The 22,040-nt window shown below is 40.3% G+C and overlaps 1 long non-coding RNA gene across 1 annotated transcript; it reads left to right on the top strand.

Annotated features, from left to right (window-relative positions):
* The first annotated feature begins 6,930 nt into the window (after positions 1–6,930).
* Positions 6,931–20,717, top strand: LOC106015614 (uncharacterized). Its single transcript, XR_005263979.2, has 5 exons — positions 6,931–7,253; positions 10,298–10,497; positions 11,957–12,013; positions 17,143–17,279; positions 19,430–20,717. It is a non-coding gene; the product is annotated as an uncharacterized lncRNA (long non-coding RNA).
* The last annotated feature ends 1,323 nt before the right edge of the window (positions 20,718–22,040 follow it).

Below are 22,040 nucleotides of genomic sequence, written 5' to 3'. Positions count from 1 at the left end.
ACCATTTTCTATGGCACATTTCTGTCAGGTATATAGGTTTCCAAAAGACTAAATGGATGAATAAATATTAATATTTCTGTTGATCTTTCTATTGAAGACAAATTCAAGGTGGAAGGTCACTTCTGAGAGGAAAATGTTTGAAGTACTCACTTCCTTTAGAGACAGAGTTATTGGACAAAAGTCAGTATAACCCTGTATCACGCATAATTAGTAAAACAGACCTAAAATGATTATCTGGAGGAAGAGGAAACCTCGCATAATTGTTAACTCTCCACCCGCAATTAAGGGTGTTTACCTGTACTTTTGAACATCTATTAAATTGTTTGATTGGTGCAATTTTTATTATATCTTAATGTATAAACATGTTTTTTAAAACATTGACTTTAGCTCTTCTTAAAACAACTGTCAGAAGAATTCCCTTCTAGACCACAACAAACATATTAAGATTTATGAAATAAATTTTCTTTAAAAGACAGATGAGCTGACTGAAAAAATCCAATAACCTTCCAGAGCTTTTTTATCATATTGTTGAATTATAATGAATTGTTGTTAGAGCCTAAGAGAGTTATAGATTACAGATTGAATAGTGAAAAAGGTATAAAACTTGATTATATTCTTAATAAATTCAAGCTTTACCTTGAAGGATATTGTTTTACAATACAAAATATTTCTTATGGTTACACTATTCAACACAACTTTAATTGAACATAGACAAATCGTTCATGTATTATATTCCCCTGCTGTTTTCTTGAACTACATCTGAACCTAAAGATACGGTAGGTTTTTAAAAGAGAATAAACATCTGTGAGAGCACAGTGTTCACCATTTTTTTTTTGGGAAATGGCTCAGACAGTGTTTATATTCACTATATGAAAGTGAGCAAGCAAAACAGTTTAGATATTTATGGCTACAGGAAATTAACAACAACAAAAGATTGGGTTGGGGGAAACACACTTTTTTGTTGTTGTTTGGTTTTTTTTTTTACTTTTTAACTCATAAAGGAGATTGTATACAGAGTAATTGTGGTGGTTTAACAGTGATTAGGAGCTAAACTCCACCACGCCACTCTCTCATTTCCCCTCCTCAAAAGGTCAGGAGAAGAAAATGCAATGAAGAAAAAGCTTGTGGGTTGACATGCTGAGATAAGGACAAGGAAACTACTCAAGCAGCATGGGTAATACAGACTCAGCATAAGGGAGATTAATGCAATTTATTGCCAACTAAAAACAAACTAAAGCAGTGAGAACTAAAAGCACATTAAAAATATCTTCCTCCCATCTACCTTCTTTTACCTCTTCCCCCCAGGTGGCGTAGAAGAATGGGGAATTGGTAATGCAGATTGTGATCAGTCCATAACACTTCATCTTTGCCATTCTTTCACTTTTACTCTCTTCCCCTGCTCCATCATGGGGTCTTTCCCATGGGATGCCATCCTTCCCTGAATGATCCAATGTGGGGTTCCTGCAGACTGCACTTCTTCAAGAACTGCTCTAATATGGGTCAGAATGCAGTCTTTCAGGAATTGACTGCTCCACCTGGAGAGAGATGTGGATATGAGATGGATCCCACATGGGCTGCAACTCCTCCCAGACCACCGGTTCCACCATGGCCTTCTCCATAGGCTGCAAGTGAACTTTTGCTCTGGCATCTGGAGATCTTCCCCTCATTCTTTGCTAAACTAGGTGTCTGCAAGGTTGGTTCTCTCAACATTTTCTCATTCTTCTCTCCCAGGTGCTCTGTTTCAGCATTTTTAAACTTTTTAAAATATGCTCTCACAGAAGTGCAGCCAGCATTGCTCATCAGCTTAGCTTTGGCCAGTGGCAGGTCTCTTTCTCAGGCTGGCTGGAACTGTCTCTTATTTAACATAGGGCAGCATCTGGACTCAGGAAGGAGAAAGACCACTCAGTGAGAAGCAGGGCAACTAATTGTGCAGATTCACAGGACATGAAAGATACATAGACTACCTATAAATTTTCAATATGTTCCTTGACTTCAGAATGAAAAGAACAATTTACTATTTTCTTCCCTGTACAGAAACTGAATCAAGACAAATGAAAATAGTTTAAATAACATTTCAGAACTTTTTTCTTATGTTTGTAGCTAATCATTTAAAACATACATTCACATATTTAGTTTTTTTGTTTGTTTGTTTTTTTAGGAGAAGCACTAAATTACTTATCTATTTGTTTTAAGGAGGAAAAGAACTTTCAAACTTCTCTTTTGAAAAGCAAATCAAATTTCTTCTCTAAGCTGCAAAAATGCTATGTAGACCTGAAAGACTCAAGCTGCAATAATTGTAGCTGTGCAACTGAATTAACAGGGAACTTTTTTAACTGCTAGAAGCTAGGTAACTGACTAATAAGACTGTCTCTATAATTCTTGTAGTTTTATATGAAAAATGTCAAATAGAGAAATGACAAAATACTGCATCTAAAGATGTTTCAAATGACTGCAAAATGTGATTCTGTTAATGATGAGAATATTAATGAATATTTGTGTATGGATAAAAAGTTAAAATCAAATGGAAGATGCATGATAGAATAGAATAGGCAATAGAATGTGTGATAAAACATATAAATAGCTTACTGAGGAGAACTGTGATTGGTACATTTGGAACTGGGCAGCTGGGTACCACAGGCTCAGTCAGCAGCTGCTAAGAGCCATGCTGCTGACTATCATACTACCCCACTAACCAAGTAAGCAGAATGTCTCCAGGGTTATAGAATAGAATCATAGAATATCCTGAGTTGGAAGGGACCCTTAAGGATCATCAAGTCCAACTCTTGACACCGCACAGGTCTACCCAAGTTCAGACCATGTGACTAAGTGCACAGTCCAATCTCTTCTTAAATTCAGTCAGGCTCGGTGCAGTGACCACTTCCCTGGGGAGCCTGTTCCAGTGTGCAACCACTCTCTCTGTGAAGAACCCCTTCCTGATGTCCAGCCTAAACTTCCCCTGCCTCAGCTTAACCCCGTTCCCGCGGGTCCTGTCGCTGGTGTTAATGGAGAAAAGGTCTCCTGCCTCTCGACACCCCCTTACGAGGAAGTTGTAGACTGCGATGAGGTCTCCCCTTAGCCTCCTCTTCTCCAGGCTGAACAGGCCCAGTGCCCTCAGCCGTTCCTCGTACGTCTTCCCCTCCAGGCCTTTCACCATCTTCGTAGCCCTCCTCTGGACACTCTCCAACAGTTTCATGTCCTTTTTATACTGTGGTGCCCAGAACTGCACACAGTACTCGAGGTGAGGCCGCACCAGCGCAGAGTAGAGCGGGACAATCACCTCCCTCGACCTACTAGCGATGCCGTGCTTGATGCACCCCAGGACACGGTTGGCCCTCCTGGCTGCCAGGGCACACTGCCGGCTCATATTCAACTTGTTGTCTACCACGACCCCCAGATCCCTCTCTTCTAGGCTGCTCTCCAGCGTCTCATCGCCCAGTCTGTACGTGCAGCCAGGGTTTCCCCGTCCCAGGTGCAGGACCCGGCACTTGCTCTTATTGAACTTCATGCGGTTGGCGATCGCCCAGCTCTCCAACCTATCCAGATCCCTCTGCAAGGCCTTTCCACCCTCATTCGAGTCCACAACTCCTCCAAGTTTGGTGTCATCAGCAAACTTGCTCAAAATGCCTTCTATTCCTACATCCAGATCGTTTATAAAAATATTGAAAAGTACCGGCCCTAAAATGGAGCCTTGAGGGACCCCACTGGTGACTGCCCGCCAGCCTGACGCAGCCCCATTCACCATAACCCTTTGGGCCCTGCCCGTTAGCCAATTGCTCACCCATCGTATGATGTTTTTATTTAGCTGTATGCTGGACATTTTGTCCAGTAGGATCCTATGGGAAACCGTGTCAAAAGCCTTGCTGAAGTCCAAAAAAATCACATCAGCTGGTTTCCCTTGGTCCACCATACGGGTGATCTTATCATAAAAGGAAATCAGGTTAGTTAGGCAGGACCTACCCTTCACAAACCCATGCTGGCTGGGACCAATGACTGCTTTGTCCCCCAGGTGCGCCTCAATAAGTTCGAGAACCATCTTCTCCATGATTTTACCAGGCACTGATGTGAGACTGACAGGCCTGTAATTGCTAGGGTCTTCTTTCTGACCCTTCTTGAAAATCGGCACAACATTTGCCAGCTTCCAGTCTACCGGGACCTCTCCAGACTCCCAGGATCGTTGAAAAATAATTGAGAGAGGTTCCGCGATGACGTCCGCCAGCTCCTTCAGCACCCGGGGATGAATCCCATCCGGACCCATGGACTTGTAGGGATCCAGGTGGAGTAGCAGATCCCGCACACGTTCAGGGTCGGTTGGGAGTTTGTCATCCCCACCGTCCCGGTCCTCCAGCTCGGGGCACCCTGGGTCCCGAAGCCCATCATCGGCATTGAAGACAGAGGCAAAGAAGGTGTTAAGCGTCTCTGCTTTGCCTATGTCATCGTCTGTGAGAAGACCTTCCCTGTCAAGGAGCGGCCCTATGTATTCTTTAGTTCTCCTTTTTCCATTCACATATCTAAAAAAACCCTTTTTATTTTCTCTCACAGACACAGCCAGCTTCAACTCTAGGTGTGCTTTAGCCACACGAATTTTCTTCCTACAGACACGAGCAGCATCCCTGTATTCTTTCCATGTCACCTGGCCCTCCTTCCAGTAGCGAAACACTCTCTGTTTCCGCCTAATCTCCATAAGAATGTTCCTGGTCAGCCACGACGGCCTCCTGCCCCGCCTGCCTGACTTGCGATATTTAGGAACTGCCTGTTCTTGTGCTTCTAGGAGGCATCGCTTAAAGAGTGACCAGCACTGGTGGACATCAAGGCCTTCAAGAGCAGCTTCCCAGGGGACCTTGCTGACTAGTTCCCCGAGCAGCCTGAAGTCCGCCTTCCCCATATCTAGGGATGAGGTTTTGGTGGCACTTTTCCTTCTGTCACCGTAAATTTTGAACTCAACCACTTCATGGTCGCTATGACCGAGGCGGCCACCAATCACCACATCTCCCACCAGACCCTCTCTGTTTTCTAGCAACAGGTCTAGGAGGGCACCTTTCCTAGTTGGCTCCGTTAGCACCTGCACCAAGAAGTTATCATCTAGGTGCTTCATGAACCTCCTGGACTTGCTCGTGTCAGCCGTGTGGCACTCCCAGTTAACGTCTGGCAAGTTGAAGTCCCCCATAAGGACAAGGGGAGTTAATCTCGAGGCCTCTCTTAGTTCTGTAAAGAATAATTTATCGGCGCTATCGTCCTGGCCAGGCGGTCTGTAATAGACTCCCACAACGAGATCCCCTTTATTCGTTCGTCCCTTGATCCTTACCCAGAGGCTCTCAACTTTGCCATCGCCGACCTGGAGTTCCACACAGTCCAGCCCCTGCTTCACATACATCGCCACCCCACCACCTCACCTACCCTGCCTGTCCCTCCTGAAGAGCCTGTAACCGTCTATCGCAACACCCCAGTCACAGGACTCATCCCACCAGGTTTCGCTTATGCCGATGATGTCGTAGTTGCGGGACTGGGCCAGGACTTCTAGCTCATCCATTTTATTCCTCATACTGCGTGCGTTTGTGTAGAAGCATTTCAGGTGCGTCTCCTTACACTCAGCACCTTGCGGATCGAACCGAAGGACCTCACTGGCACACAGCCCCTCTGATTCTAGCGTACCATCCCTTAGGTCTTCACCGGCGTGCCTGGTTTTAGCCCCTTCCCCCTTCGACTCTAGTTTAAAGCCCTATCTATCAGCCCTGCCAACTCCTGACCCAAGATCCTTACCCCTCTCCGAGAGAGGCCCATCCCATCCGGTGCCATCAGGCCCGGTATAGCATAGACCTTCCCGTGGTCAAAGAACCCAAAGTTGTGCCGGTCACACCAGTCACGAAGCCACGAGTTTATGCGAACAGCGCACCTTTCTGCTTCCATCCCCCCTATCGGAAGGACAGAGGCAAACACAACCTGCGCGCCCGAACCTCTAAGTTGTCGCCCCAAATCCCTAAAGTCTCTTTTGATCGCCTTTGGACTCCTCTTTGCTACTTCATCGCTACCAGCCTGAAAGACCAGTAGCGGGTAGTAGTCAGTGGGCCGTACCAGGCGCTTGACCTTCTTGGCAACGTCCCTGACCCTGGCCCCAGGGAGGCAGCAGACCTCCCTACGGGTAGGGTCAGGCCGACAAATAGGGCCCTCTGTTCCCCTAAGGACAGAGTCACCCACAACAATCACCCTTCTTTCGTTCTTGGTGGAGGCAGTCCTGATGCGTGGAGTTGACCTCCTCACCTTAGGAATCCTCCTGGGAACACTTTCTACCTCTTCCTCAGTTGCTGTTGATCTCTCATTCTCCAGGCCTCAAACCTGTTTTGTAAGGGCACCTGGGAAGGTGGGGTCGGAAGAGGAGGGCATCGCCTGCGATGTCGAGCAGGGACCTGTTTCCATTCCTCCTCAACTCCCAGATCCCCTCCCTCTGCCCGACGGCGACTGGGCAGGGTGTCCACCCCCGTTTGGGGTGTCTCACCCCGGTACCTCTCCTTGAGGCCCTGCAGGGAGTTGCTCCACTAGTCTATCTCCCGCTCACACTCCCTGATGGCCCTCAGCCTCTCCACCTCCTCCTTGAGCTCCGCCACCATGCGGATCAGGTCATCCACTTGCTCACACCTCACACACGCAGCGTCTCTGCCTCCTGCCGATGGCAGGACCAGGCTCTGACACTCCCTGCATCCCGTGACCTGAACCGCTGCATTCTTTAGCGGGTACTCGGTCTGGGTGTGTACCGACCTCCTGCAGAGCGCTCCGTGCCTGGTGGAGACCATTATCACCTTGCTAACGACTGTCGTTAACAGGTGTTCGTGTGGGCGGGGGTAGCTCTCCGCCCTGCCTGCTCGCCCTGCCTGCGCGACCTGCCGCGCTAACTGACGCGCCACTCCCTTCTGACGCGCCACGCCCTGTTTGCCCGCCCTGTTCGCCGCGCTCCTGGTCGCTCGCGCTCCCTAGGGGCTGCTTTTGAACGGCCGGGCAGGGGGCGCTGCTGGCTCCGCCTTCGCCTCGTCAGCCTCCCTCACGAGGGCTGCCGGCTCCTGGCGGCTCCCTGAAGTCGGCTCGATGCCGGAAAGTTAGCCCTGCCTGGCCCGATCCCCCGCTCCGCTGCAGAACGCGTCTGCCCCGGAGCCGATCGCCTCGGCAAATGGCCTGGTTGGGCTGGGCTTCACCATGGGCTTCTCCATGGGACATGGGAGCATGATACCACTTGGAGGCCTGAGAGGGAACAGACCACAGGTCAGGTAAGTGTAGCTCATCACCAAACAGCTGCACCTTTGAGTCTCAGTGGAGGCTCGTCAGGAGGGGCAAAGGGAGCAGAATGGTTAGCAAGAGAAACCAGTCATTGAAAGAATCATCTGCAACCAGTTTGATAAAGGAGTGTGGGGTGTAAAGAAAAGACAATTGCATCTGCGGCTTCTTAATTTCAAAATATTCTTACACATGTAAATCAAGAGATACTACAACATGCCTTGTTGAGTTTGCCCAGCTGTTAGCAATATATTTCTACCGTAGGATTTTTTTATTATTATTATCATTTTTTTATGACTAGAAATAATGGTATATCTGCTCACTATCTTACTATTTGCAGTGAAAGTCTATAACTGACCTGTTTTCTACCTGAGCAGTGTTTATAACTATAAAAGCCAGACTCTCATTTATTGTCATCAGTAATATTTTATCATATTTATGGTAAGAGAATCGATATTAGGATATAAATGCTTTATCATCCTATCACTGATTTAAATGAGCCTGAAATTGTGCTTCAAAGTCCATTATTCATTCACTGCCTAGTCTCAGACTATGACAGAGGCCTATCTGATGGTGTTCAATAGTAGTTTTGGATAAAATCCCCCCCCCAAAACCGAGCTTTCAGTGGCTGTGAGTGACTACAACTAACTTCTTATGTGTAACCGCTTGCTAATGGAAATCTATTAGAGAAATAGCTTGCAGAAATCTATGTTGTATATACAAAACCATTTTTTTTGCCTTGTGAAATAAAACCAGACGATTTTAAATTCATCTACACAGAAGTCCTCTGAGTCATAACTTCAGCTTCAAGTTCAAAATAAGCATTTTTTTTCCCCCTGTATATTTAAAATAACAACAACAACAAAAACCTACTCATATTGGCTGAGATACAATAGACTGTCTCTCCCTCAATTTTCCCAATTAAATAACTTTCCATGGAATGTGAAAATGACAAATTAGTACATTTTTCTATTTTTTATCTTTGTATCCTTATTCTATTTTATATTGTTGAGGTATTTTGTTTTAGGGAATGTGCAATGTTGGGTCTGTTGACCTCATGAACATATCCACACTAATGCCAATGAGATGTTATTATTTATTTTTTAAATTTTATTATTTATTTTTTTAATGATTTTCAAGATTCACCTCTACATCTTTGGTAGACAGAACCAGAAAATACTGAAAACTGCAAATCTCTCAATTGGCATTAGTTTGTACTCTCTGCAATGCTGCAGAAAATAGAACTTGTGAAGATGTTGACCTCAGTACCTCATAATAGCCATATTATATAGCCATATAGCCAGGTCCTCAGCTAGCTATAAAAGGGACTATTACATCTGAGGAGTTAATCCAATCTTCTTTAGCCTAATCTAGAGCAGCATTTTCAACTTTCTCATAAAGTGTTGCACCACTTCGATGCATCTCAGGTCAAACAATAGAATTTGCCAGTTCTATTTTAATCACACCATATGTGACAGTTCTTTTGTGAATGTTGTCAGTATACTGCCACTGCTTTACTAATATGAATGAGACCTGACACCTGGAAAAGTCCCAGGATTCTGTTCTAGCTAATATATACATATTTAATATATATATATGTAAATTGACTATTATTCAGAATATATATATTTTTTCCTTTGGGGAAGGTGACTGGTACTATTAATAGTAATGTTGTAATCTGTACTGGCATTTTAATACCTGTTTAAACTCTTCCGATCTTGTCAGAAATCAGCAGAAGAGATCATGCTGAGCAATGCTTCTTGGCATAGTGTAGTAAAATGGCTATGTTCCTTTCCTGACTGTTGTACTGTCAGTGGCACAAATTTAACATGGGGCAGGTTTTATTACACTAAATTACCAGTGTTTTGTCCCCTGTAAAATTGAAATAAAAATAAAGTTTGGGAGAAGGAGGATTCTGCCTTAGAAATGTTAATGTGGCATGGGCAAGCAAGGCAACCACTAAATGTAAAATTTGTCATCTGATCCTTACATAACCTGTACAATATTTTTAATTCTAATAACTAGTGCAGCTAAGAAATTAATGAATATATAGCTCTTCTTCTCATATGATAAAAGTAACACAAAACTTCACTAAAAAGTTGTGCAACTTTCCTAATTTGGTAGAAGAGATAAATGTTTGCAAGTTTGCACATTCTCCTCTTTTATTTTATTTTATTTTATTTTATTTTATTTTATTTTATTTTATTTTAATAAAAATGTTAATGTGTCTTACAAGCTTACCTTGAAATGCTCATGTTCTTCTTGCTGGCTAAAGGCAATGGGATTCCTCAGACGAGGGACATTACTCAGCATTCTTGAAAACCAAGCTAAACTTATTGAAGAGTGATAGTAAACTATTTTTGGCTCTTAGCTGTATAACCAAATGGCACGGTTTTAGCCAGGATAGAGTTAATTTTCTTCACAGAGACTGGTATGATGCTGTGGTTTGGATTTTTGATGAAAATAATAGTGATAAAACACCAATGATTTAGTTGTTCCAGAGCAGTGCTCACACAAAGCCAAAGGACTTTTCTGCTTTTTGTGCTGCCCTGCCAGTGAGGAGGCCAGGGGTGCAGCAGGATCTGGTAGGGGACACAGCCAGGACAGATGACCCACGCTGACTAAAGGGATATTCCATAGCATCTCATGTTGTGCTCAACAATAAAACTGGGTTAAAGGAGAAGTTCAAGAAGCATTTGGACAATGCTGTCAGACACAGGGTCTGATTTTGGGGTGTTCCTGTATGGAGCCAGGAGCTGTACTCAATGATCCTTGCGGGTCCCTTCCAACTCAGAATATTCTATGATTCTATGATTGAGAGTGATGATTTTTGTCTTCCCAAGAAACCGTTATGCATGATGAGCCCTGCTTTCCTGGAAGTTGCTGAACACCTGCCTGCTGATGGGAAGTATGTATGAATCCCATGTTTTGCTTTGCTTATGCATGTGGCTTTTGCTTTACTTAGTTAACTGTCTTTATGCAAACCTGTGAGTTCTCTCACTTTTACCTTTCCACTTCTATCTTCTATCCCACCCAGGGAGAGTGAGCGTATGATTTTCTGGTGCTGAGCTGCCTGCTGGGATTAAACCACAACACCAAGTAGTGCAATAAATGACCAGCCACAGCAGTCTGTCACGGCAGTCTCCCGTTCTTACCTGCAACAGCAAAGGAACATGCTGAGAGAGGTGGCGTGTGAGGCTACTACTGGAAGGTTTCCAGACCTATTCATGCTGGCAGGTTTGAGCCAATTATCCTCTATTCATTCGTAACATTTGTTGTTAATACCACTGGAGTGTGGATAGGCTGAATATAACATACATCCCAGGACTGTTGGCTGTTCCAAAGGAAGTGGTTAGATCCTTGATCATTTTCTATCACCTTTTCATTCCTGAGGGCTGCATGGACTGGCAGCCCTGCTAAGTGTGAGAGCTTGCTTCATTGCTATGTACTAAGTCATGTAAGTACAAAGCCTAAGCCTTAGCATAATGTCAAAATATTTGATTTCTGTTATGATCCAGTTGCTATGACAATCAGTGCTACAATTGTCTCTATATTGTCGATTAGCACACAATTCATCTCCTTGCACTGTAGTGCACTTCATTTCAGATCTCGCTGTCATTCGAAAGCCAAGACACAGATGTCTGGACTTTGGTTCTGCACCAACTTTTAACTAATTGATGCTTACTAGATGTCTGTTAGAGCACTATTTCCATGCATATTATTTCCATGCAGATTTTAATAGATATATTGATTTATAGATTTTCCTTATATATAAAAACAAAAATGCAAAATTTAAGGAAAATGCAAAATAATTTATTAAAGTTGTGCCTACTAGAAGTTTTATAATTCTGTGTTCAGTATCTGTAAATGTGTTGTTAAATGTTTCATTTTTCATTTTATCAAAGATTAGGCCAGTTGATGAGCAGATAAGAAGTGTCAGTGTGTTTGGGGACAGTTTATGTGTGTCTCTCTACATGCAATTACTTATTTGCAGTAACTCTATTTCATCATGTTACTTATATCATGTGTCCACATCCAGGTTTTGGACATGGGCCTACAGGGGAGGGTCCGCACAGGGCCCTCTGTGAGCAGAGGCCAGGCCTGCCCCATGCCAGACACAGCTGTTTCTGGTCAGTTCAGGCCTGCTCCAGCAGCCCAACTGCAGGGGACAGATCAGCCCAGCAGACAAAAAGGTGGCAGCGCTGTCACAGTGTATTAAGAAAGGACAAAAACACAACATGGCAGTGAGGAGTGAGGGAAGGAAAAGTGTAATAGGCAATCCTGCTAATACCTAGGTCAGAGAAAAGAAAGGAAGGAAGTGCTTCAGACACCAGAGTGGAAATTACCCTACAGCACATGGAGTACTTCCTTGCTGGCCATAGCAAGACCATGTCAGAGCAGATATCCACAATGCAGGATGTGGAGGAACCCACACTAGAGCAAGTGGGTGTCCTGAGAGAAGCTGCTGCCTGTGGAGATTGCGTGCTGGCACACGTTTTTCCTGGAGGACCGCAGCCTGTGGAGAGGACCCATGCTAGAGCAGGGTTAAGAGTATGAGGAGTAAGAAGTGGCAGAGGGGAGCTGTTACAGACTAACCATAACACCCTATTCTCCATACACCCTACACTACTTGGAGGTAAAGGAGAAAGCAGTTTGTTTGTTTGATTTTAACTTGTCTTTATTTTTCACTATTCAGCTCTATTCTTAACAGCCAAGAGAGAGCTCTTACCCAGCATCTGATCTTTACAGCAAGGTAAGTAACATTTCTACATGTATATGCATGCAATGCATACATGTCAAGCTTAAACAATAATTTGTGTACATCAAACTAGCTTAACTATTGGGCATATAGTAGGTAGTAGAGGATTCAACCAATCATAATAGAATGCAGACTGCCTTTTGTGTTCAATCATTAATTCTGTTTCTCTGTTGATTAAAAAGTCCTTTGGGTTAACCTCATCACAAGAACTAGTTTCTGTAATTCTCCTGTGACACTGCCCCATCCTTGGTTAGAAGGGGATGTGAGAGCAGCTGGGTGGGCAGACAGCCAATGTCAACCAAATAATGGCAAATAATACTTAGACATGTTTATTTTCTTTTTCAAATGCATAGAGTGAGAAAACATTTATCTGCTTTATCATTGTTCTTAAAAGGTTTCTATAGCAATTTACAGAAATTGCAGTGCTCTTGGATCCATTCTATGAGATCAAATAGTGATTTCCTCTGTACTCTGGTAACGCCATTCATACTCAAATGCATAAAGCTTGCTTAGTGAGTCAATGTGTGACAGCAGCAGTTGGGGTGTAGATGTGGCAGTGGGAGTGAGGTATACTATGTGCTTACCTGGCCAAGCAGCCTGCTGTGGGCTGTAATGTTCTCATGCCCATCTGGGTATTACTATAACCCTTTTAATTTTTCCTGGGTAAACTGAAGCAACCACCCACTTCTTCCAGATCTTCTTCAATCAGTCCATAATTATACTACTTTTAGAGACTGATTCAGGGCGAGAGATGATCTTAAGTCTCTCCCATTCATGTCTAAAATAAAAGGCCCATGAAATCTACCTAAAATCCTTTTAGGGTGTAGCCCATTGAAATAATCAGGCTTAGAGGGTGCAGAAAATGTCAGTAAAATAATGTTTGCCTAACAGGAGTGTGGCAGAACTGCCTTTTCTTTTATCAATAACACACTTGCTTCAGTCCTGGGTCTTTGAAACATACTAATTGCCAGGATGTCTAAGGGGACCAGAGGCTTTCCCTGAAGTAGCAAGCAACTGGACTATCTAGCTGAGCATTGCAGCTAAAGATGAACAGATGCAACCTCAAGAAAAGTAGTTGTCTCATGCTTTCTGGAAAAAAAGTCACTGCTGCATCACTTTATGTGTACCTTCAGGGGCAATTTATATTTATGGGAAATCTTTGTAAAGCTTAGCAGAAAACACAAATCTTTCCTGAGATTTTCAATACTCTACACATTTTTTATAATAAAGAAGGGATACAAATTTTGGAAAGAGTATAATGCTCTACGTAAAGGAAATTATATGTTTAAGTAAAACTCTACTGTTTTGTCACTATTTCACTGTGGACTTTTCTGTAAAATTACCTGGCCTACAAGCAGGAGCTCTGCACTGAGGCAATAAATGGGGCAATAAATAGCATAACCTTAGAAGATCTTCAGGCTACTAGACGAATGTGTGTCAATGTGTTTATCTGATATTATAGCAGCACCAGCAGATCTGATAGTCTCAAGAGTTTTTACCTCTTACAAGAAATAATAACTTCCTGTTGTGCAGAGACACCCAGTACCTGTATAACATATCGTTAGCATTGTGGTGGCTCAAAATGCAACATTCCATCTTTACCATTTTGTCAAAGTTGCTTCCACCAGTTGATCAGCGTTACCTTAACCCTCTCTGAATTTAATTTTTATATTCTGCCAAGAGTTGAAGTAATGAAAAAATTGCTGGATGCATCTTGTTTGTGTTTCTTCTAGAAGATGGATTACTATGGTAAAAAAGAGGTTTATGTTGTTTGTTTAAGACCCAGCATATTATCTGTTAGCTACAGAGAAAATTTTTAAGGAACAAGGGAAAAATAAAATACTGCATTTGCTTTCAAAACTTTCAAAAGTAATTTAATGGGGCTACAGTATTGTACAGCAATGCATCATCTATGTATTTTTGATTTGCCTTCCTGGAGTAGAGGTGCCAAACAAAACTAAAAATCTTTCTTATTTTAGGTCCAAATTCTTATGATGCTTGTGAAAGAAATCGAAATTTTACTTTCCAATGACTGATGCACATGATAAATGATGTGTATGTCATATTATTTGTTCAGATTCAACCTTTCTGTCTTACTCTTCTGATAGGGAGAAAAATAGGGAGTGAGTTTAAGAATTCTGAGTTATTTCCTCTAAAGGCTTTATTTCCTGAGATTTTTGCTTTCTGTGACAAAATGATTTTTTTTTTTCTTAGGAAATGTTTTATTATTTTTCTGTTATAAGTTATTGTGTAGTATAGAGGTAGAAAGATAAAAATTCACATAGCTGGTTTTCCACTTACTATATTAAGGGCACTTACTACCAGTGCCCTCAAATGGAGGTGCATGCCCTCAGTAACCTTGGATGGCCACTTCAGTTCTAGTTTTTTTAATTCTTCCTTGTAGTTCTGAAAACAAACAAACAAGCATTCAAAAAAAACCAAAACCAAAACCAAAACAAACAAACAAAAAAAAAACACAACGACAACAACCAAAATAGACCCAAGTGTAGTTGTACAAGTATTTTTGTTGAAGGAGTTAACTGGCATGGTCAGGCTGAGGAAGGAATTGAATTAGAAACGCTGAGATGGATCTGAGGAAACAGCATAGGAGAGGTGAAGGTGGGAATGGCCCTGTCCACGGAGCTAGGATGAACTCTGAGAAAGCATGGCACCAGCAGGACATTGGGAAGGCAGAGGGTGAGAAACAGTAACTTGAAAGTGTGTTGTGTTTTCAGCCTCTGTCTGTGCTGCAGTAGTGATCCATGCTTGCAATCTCTCATGAACTCAGGGTACTTGCAAGGAGCTGAGTTAACTGCCCTTAATACAGTACCTCAATGCAGAGACTCCCCATACAAATGCACTGGCTGTGTTATGCTAAGAAATACAGCTGAAAAGTAACTTTCTGAGTTAGAACACTTTATTGTCTCATCAGCATTCAGTACCACAACTACAGCTCAAAGTAGATGAAAACCAAACAGAGGAACAAAGAGGTTTAGAAGAGTAGATAAAAGGAGAGCAATGAAAGGAAAAACATGGCACTTAATGTGCTCAGGGAAAGGTAGATGGCAGTGGCAGAGCCTGAGGCTCTACACTCACAGGATCTTCCTTCCAGTGCTGTATGTGTTACAGATGAGCATATACTGTAGAGATCAATTTTTTATTGGTAGTGGATGAACACAGAGGTCTTTTTCTGTCTCTGATATCTGAAGTGCTATAATCATGCCGTAACAGGTGTAACTGAGAGGTTTATTGAAAGTTTATGTTTCTTCCCTGTTTAAAGTATTTTTTGAAATAGGATGTCATAATGTAACTGGAACTCAAGTTACCTACTTTGTATGTTAGTGAGTAACTGGACAAGAAATGACAATACAGAAAACTTTGAACTTAACTATGGTTATGTCTCTTGCTTACATATCTGACACTGGAAGACCTCCATTATCTGAACATTTTGATTTCATTCACAGAAATAACTTTTGGCAGTGAGTAATGAAGAGTAAGTAGAGAGTATGAAGTAAAGTAAGAGTAATATATAAATGAGCAGTGATTTCTGAATCAAATTTGGTGTGTCATATTTTATGGGAAAGCAAAATTCATATTAACAGACAGTTTTGAAATTTTTGTCTGAGTTTGGATCTCTATACAAGAAGATGAGGAGAACCATTTGCCTCTCATAGGGCAAAACTTGCTGTCTTGGAATATGTGTTTGAGAGATTGATCAGAGGTTTAATTTAGAGACTGGTTTCCTACCTGTCTGAACTGACCTGTATGCACAGAGCAGTTTGGTATACATCTTCTGCAGTATATATGTGTTACCTTATAGTATTTAATAGTCATACGTCATGTCAGTAGCTATGATGATGAAATTGGAGATATCAAGGCTCTCAAGTCCTCCGTCCTTGTCAGTGACCAGCACCAGTGCTTTCAAGAGACAGGCTTAGTACTGTTTGTTTCCATGGTTTAGGCTTAGAACCAATAACGATGTGTTAAACTCTAAAAAGAGAGGAAATATGTCTGGGAAAAGCAGTAGGCTGCAGGAGAGGTGGCTCATGGCACTGACAGATGTGCCTTGTTTGCAGTATCCTGGCATAGCACAATCTCAGCACCGACAGTAACATAATAACTATACAAGGTGGTCATAAGCAGCCTCCAATGAAACTGAGCTCAGAATCAAAGTGGATGAAGCAAAATAATGATAGAGAGGATCATGGCGGATAGTATCATATATAGAAGTTTGCCTAACAAACAAAGCAGCTTGTGCTTTAAAAGAAGGCTGGGGGGAAAATCTATTCATTTCTATTTTTTGTATGGATTTCCCAGGGATCTTTCTCTCCAATGAAAGCTTTCCCCCTTGCTAACCATTAGCTCAATTTGGCATTTCTCTCTTTTTTACTGTGTGAAGATGAGAGTTTCATAAAAAGATGAGATTTGAGACTTGAAGATTTCTTTTCATAAGCTCCCAAAGTGTATATTCAGTCCGGTTATCTATAATATAAATACATAGGTTTGGTTTGAAAGAACATGTATATCATATATAGGACCTAACTGTACCAATAAGTAAGAAAATGGAGCAAAGGCTCCAATAAATATTCAGCTTTACAAATTATAAAAGGCAGAAAGAATGATCCACATACTCCAAGAATTGTAACCTGTGATAATGGAAAAAGATAATGCTAGGAGTTCTTAAGTAGATGTTATGGTATAATTTATTTTCTAGAGAGGAAAAAAAAAAGGGGGAAAAGGGGGGGTATCTATGTGTGAGTAAAAAGCTTACATTAAGTTATGTCCTGACATATGAGACTCCATATAAATCAGTTAAGAAATCTGTTACCTATATCTGCCTATTTGCAGAGCACCATATAGACAACCATATACTCTACTGAAACACTTCTCTCTGATGTAATTTCCTTTTAGTTTTAACTGTTATTTTGTAGGAGTTCATAGGATGTTGGAAAATATCACCAAGTTCCTTCCATTAAGAAAATGGGCATTGCTGCAACCTATCCCCATTGATTTCAGTTGGAGGTTCAATATTTTTTTTAGAGGGTCTGGGATTCAGTTAAAGCTAAATTTATATATATATATGCATATATAGATAAATACATGACATGTTTTCTTTATTGTAGAAATGGTCCTTATTCTGTATGACCCAGTGCAGTGTGACCCCCTAACCTGATACACGGTAGTTCTTCACAACTTGACTACAAGTAGAAAATTAGAGTTTTCCAGGCTTAAGAGCCTGTTGGACTTTTATGAAATACAGGTAAATAAAATACGTGTTTAATCATCAAAGCTGATCTTAAATATCACAGTTTTTTCCATCTTGAATGCTGTCTTTATTTTTCCTCTCCAAATACCAGATACTTCTAAAAGTAAGAAAAAAAAAAGAAAAACCAGTTTTTTCTTATAATCATAAAAAGAAGAAAATAGACACACACACACACACACACACCACTTAGACAAGTGCTATCAGGGATTTCTAAGTATGATAATAGTTTAGTGAAGGTATTTGAAAGCCTTTGTAATATCAGTTCCTATATGCCTATCAGACTAAATTAAATAACTTGCAAAATGCTAATTTTGAACTGAAGGACAAGCAAGCAAGAAAATTCACTCTGGTATTCTTAGCAGACTTCACATCTATCAAATAGAATATAATTTGATATTCCAAGAAGCATGTCTTCAAAATGGTGTACAGGGAGCTACACAAACAAATCTTTTTAATGTAAACGTGACTTGAGCACATAACTTCCCAAGAGGGACCTATGAAAGGTACCCCTCATCATCTCTAAATGTATTTGAGTCAAAAGAAGATCCCAGAAGGATATGAAGTACTTTTTTTGTTATGTTAATTAAATACTTTTCGCTCTAGCAATTTGTTTTTAACTACTAATCTACCGAAAGAAATAAAAAAAATAAGAAGAATGAAGAAAGGGAGCAGTAAGTTAAATGAGGACAAAGGAAAAATATTTCTTAACTATCTGAAAAGATGATATTTATATAACTAGTCTTGACAATACTTTTTTCTCTGTAAGAAACAATGTCATAGTATTGTTAATAACATGTTTTATTGCTGTCAATTTCATATAGAGGTTATTTAAAATACAGACTTTATGTTAAAAGGTTAGTTTGGTATTATTGTGTGTATTTCAGGATAGAAAAGATCTTATTCATTCAAAATTAATGGAGTCTAAAGCTTTTGGATCTTTGAATCTCCTGTTGCAGACTGAGACATTTGCTGTGTCTCTAGTTCCAGGACACTGTTTATTAAAAAAAAAATAAAGGAGAGTGAAAAAAGGAGGATCCAGCTTCTTCTCAGCTCTATTCAGTGATAGAATTAGATACAGTAGAGAGGCACATATTGATTTATTATATATTTAAGAAAATACTATGGGGATATGATCCAGATGAGGTTTTGCTTTACACATACAGTTTTCATCACAGAAAATCTGACTGCAGGATAGGAAAAGATGTACTATTGTGCATGTCAGCAGTAGGGTAAATAGTTGATTAAAATCAATGGTAAAATTAAATTTTATTGCCTATCCTCATTAGAGTGGTCAGAGTGGCATCTTTGTTACTTGATCATTTTACTGTTAGTAGATATTATTCTTTCCAAACCTACACTGTTAATATGCATATATATAAATGCATTTTCTCGTGAGTTTATGTTCAAGTATTGTGTTGGAGTACTGTGTTCAGTTGTGGGTCCACCACTACTACAACAGACCTGGACATAAGAGAGTCGAATATAGGACCAAAATGATTGGACTGGAGCACCTCTTCAGGAGAGGCTGAGAGAGCTGGGTCTGTTTGGCCTGGAGAAGAGGAGATAAGAGGCTCAAGGGAGATTTTATTAATGTCTATAAATACCTGAAAGGAGGGTGCAGAAAAGACAGGCAGACTGTTTTCAGTGATGCCTAATGCTAGGACAAGAGTCAGTGGGAACAAACTGGAACTCAAACTGTGTCTAAACAGCAGGAAGCACTTTACTAAGCAGGATATGCTTGATGGAGCTTGATGGAGCACTGGCACAGGTTTCCCAGAGAGGTTGTAGAGTCTCCCTCCTTGGAGATCTTCAAAAGTCACCTGGACTGTGTCCAGGTGAACCTGTTCTAGGTGTCTCTGCTTAAGCAGAGGGCTTGGACCAGATGGCTCCAGAGGTTCATTCCAAGTGCAGCCATTCTGTGATTCTGTGAAAAACTTTTGTATCCAGTAAACATCCTATTCATAGGCATAGACATCCTATGTACATCCTATAGACATCCAGTAAACATCCTATTCATAGACATCCTATATGTCTTCATTGGCATATATTGCTATGCTGTAGGCACCCCTGCACAAAAATGGTATCACTGATTTTATTTCTGTTTTTTTTTTTTTTTTTGTTTGTTTGTTTGTTTAAAAAAAAAGAAAAGATACTGAACTGTTTACAAGGTCATACTGATCTAAGAAGATATGACAGTGAAACCTTACTACTCCATGCAAGTGAAACAAGGGTAGCTGTACTTATTCTGGAAGAAACAGATGAGTCGAAGGCTCTGCCATTTTGTCTGAACAAGCCAGGGTATCTTCATGGAGAATTTGGAAATACCTTAATCAACTCAATTATCTGTTATTTTAAATTAATTCAATATGGCTATAATCAAATACTATATGGTAGCTGAATTTTATATAGACTAGTTGGATAACTATTTTAAGTGTGATTCGAGATGACATTTACTAGATCGCAGCATAAATTGGAGTTGTCCTGGAATTTAATATATCACAATAAAATAAATTTTCTCAATGGATGTGGTAAAGCAATTGATGACATTTTTAATCTATCATAAAAGTATGTTCAATTCTTATTTAACTTATCTACAGACCTGCAGAATAGTTGTGAAATATCAGGCAGGCTAATAAAATAAAACTTTGGTGATCAAGAGTAAAATAAATAAATAAGTAAAATGGCTATGCTTCATTGTGCCTGTGATTGAATTTTCTCATTTGAAATGTCAGGGGACTAAACCATTTCCCTTATTTAGAATGTGCATCACTTAATTAAATTTGTTCTATAATGTAGAATCAAAACCCATCACTGTTCCATTGCTGGAAATTTTATTTGGGTTATAAGCAAGATAGAAAAGAAAATATTGCAACTTTGTGACAAGTTTATAAGACCTAATGTTTTTCTGGTTTAATGAACTGTCGTCTTGAAAGTCTCAGCCCCTCTTTTCACTGATAAGTAGTAAACATTGCTGCACAGTTACTCCAGCAAAGACTGTGCATAGACAGACCCATGGCACACCTATGTTTGAGTCCCTGAATACATTAAAAAAAATAAATACAATTGAAAAGTGTCTAAAACTATATCTTGGAATATCAGTGAAATTGTGGGTGAATTTTATAAACAGAATCTGTTTTAATGCTTTATACTTAACATTTTTTAAAAAAGTATGACAGATGTACCACTGTGTATAGGTATCTGATTTAAATAGGTATCAAAGATAAAGAAAGCATAATCTTATTTTAATTCAACTGAAAAGAGTATGTTATTTCATTTGTGATCCTATCCTTTGTGAAACATGATCATATACACACCATGTTATCTGTCATTAATTTTATCCCATTGATGACAAAATATCATGTAATAATTGGTCATAGGGATGTATGGAACTCTTTATACAATGTCAGTGTCAATTGCTCCATTGACATTGCTCTGTACATCCTCCTTGCTCTTTCTCACTTTGTGTTCTACATATCTTCTTTTGTATTCAGCCCTTCTTTTCTTGCTACATGACCAAAACAGTTTTCTTCACATTCTTATATTTTTGGCATCATTTTTATCTGAATAATTTTATCCATATCTAGTTATTAGAGTTTAAAAGATCATATTGCATTGAACATTTTGGAGGAACTACTGCAGTACAGGGCAATTTTTCTATAACTGAAACAAACAAACAAGCCACCCAATGTACTGTCATTTAATTGGGATCTAGACGTTTCTCAGACTGGGGAGAATGCTATAGATCTGTTCTTACTTAGCCTTTGGCTGTTTGATAATTCATTTAAAGGTGATGTGGTTTCAGCAATGGAGGTAGAACAGCCTAAATAATATTTTCCTGTAGAAAAGCCAATGTTGATTTTAGCTATCCCAGAAAGAATATTCTTTGAAATTAGTATTTCCTTGCCAGCGAATTTTTTATCACAGTTTGCTGCACTGAACTCTGAAAAAGTTCAAAGCTTAATGTGCCCACGGAGCATAAACGTAGTTAGTGTTTTGTTTTCTGTTTAATCACTGAAACATTTGATTACTAAGCTTACATAGGCTTTCTGCCTCATAGACAGCTCATGTACTCCAATTCCTCTCCGCTTTCCCAGACCACTAAGCAATAACTCTGTTTAATCAATGGGTGCCGTATGAGGTCTTCATAAATCCTTCTATCACAATTTAGAAAAATTAAATACTAAATTTAGTCACAGAATCACAGAGTGGTTGAGGTTGGAAGGGACCTTCAGAGTTCATCTAGTCTGACCACCTTGCTCACCTAGAGCATGTTATACAGGAAATATGTTACATTTATAATTCAATGTATTGGAGTTTTCCAAGATTTAACAACTTATACTGATACTGAGTGTTTCTGTATTATCCAGTGAAATGTCACTAATTTCAGTGGAATTAGCTTGGTGTAACTCAGCAAGGATTTTGCTTCATGGCCACAGTGAAACTACACAGAATGAACACAAAGGTGAAGAGTGATCTAACACTATTAAATAACAGCACAGAAGAACATCTACAAGGTGTATTTGCAAAGGGACTTTTTTCTTTTGATTAATAAAAAAATAAATAAATAAATCTCGATCTCACCTTGAGCAAAATCAAGACTGCTAGTATTCATTAATTTGTATTATTTTAGTCTTAATATTTTTTTCTAAATTCCAGGATGCTGCATTATAAGAATTGTGTTAGCCCTCTTCCACTGACCCAGCATTCCTTTTGAGAAAGGAGTGTTCACTTTTTACACCCTGCTTCCAACTGAAC

Source organism: Anas platyrhynchos, chromosome 2, assembly GCF_047663525.1.
Source record: "Anas platyrhynchos isolate ZD024472 breed Pekin duck chromosome 2, IASCAAS_PekinDuck_T2T, whole genome shotgun sequence".
Lineage (NCBI taxonomy): Eukaryota > Metazoa > Chordata > Aves > Anseriformes > Anatidae > Anas > Anas platyrhynchos.
This window is presented reverse-complemented; position numbering and strand designations above follow the sequence as displayed.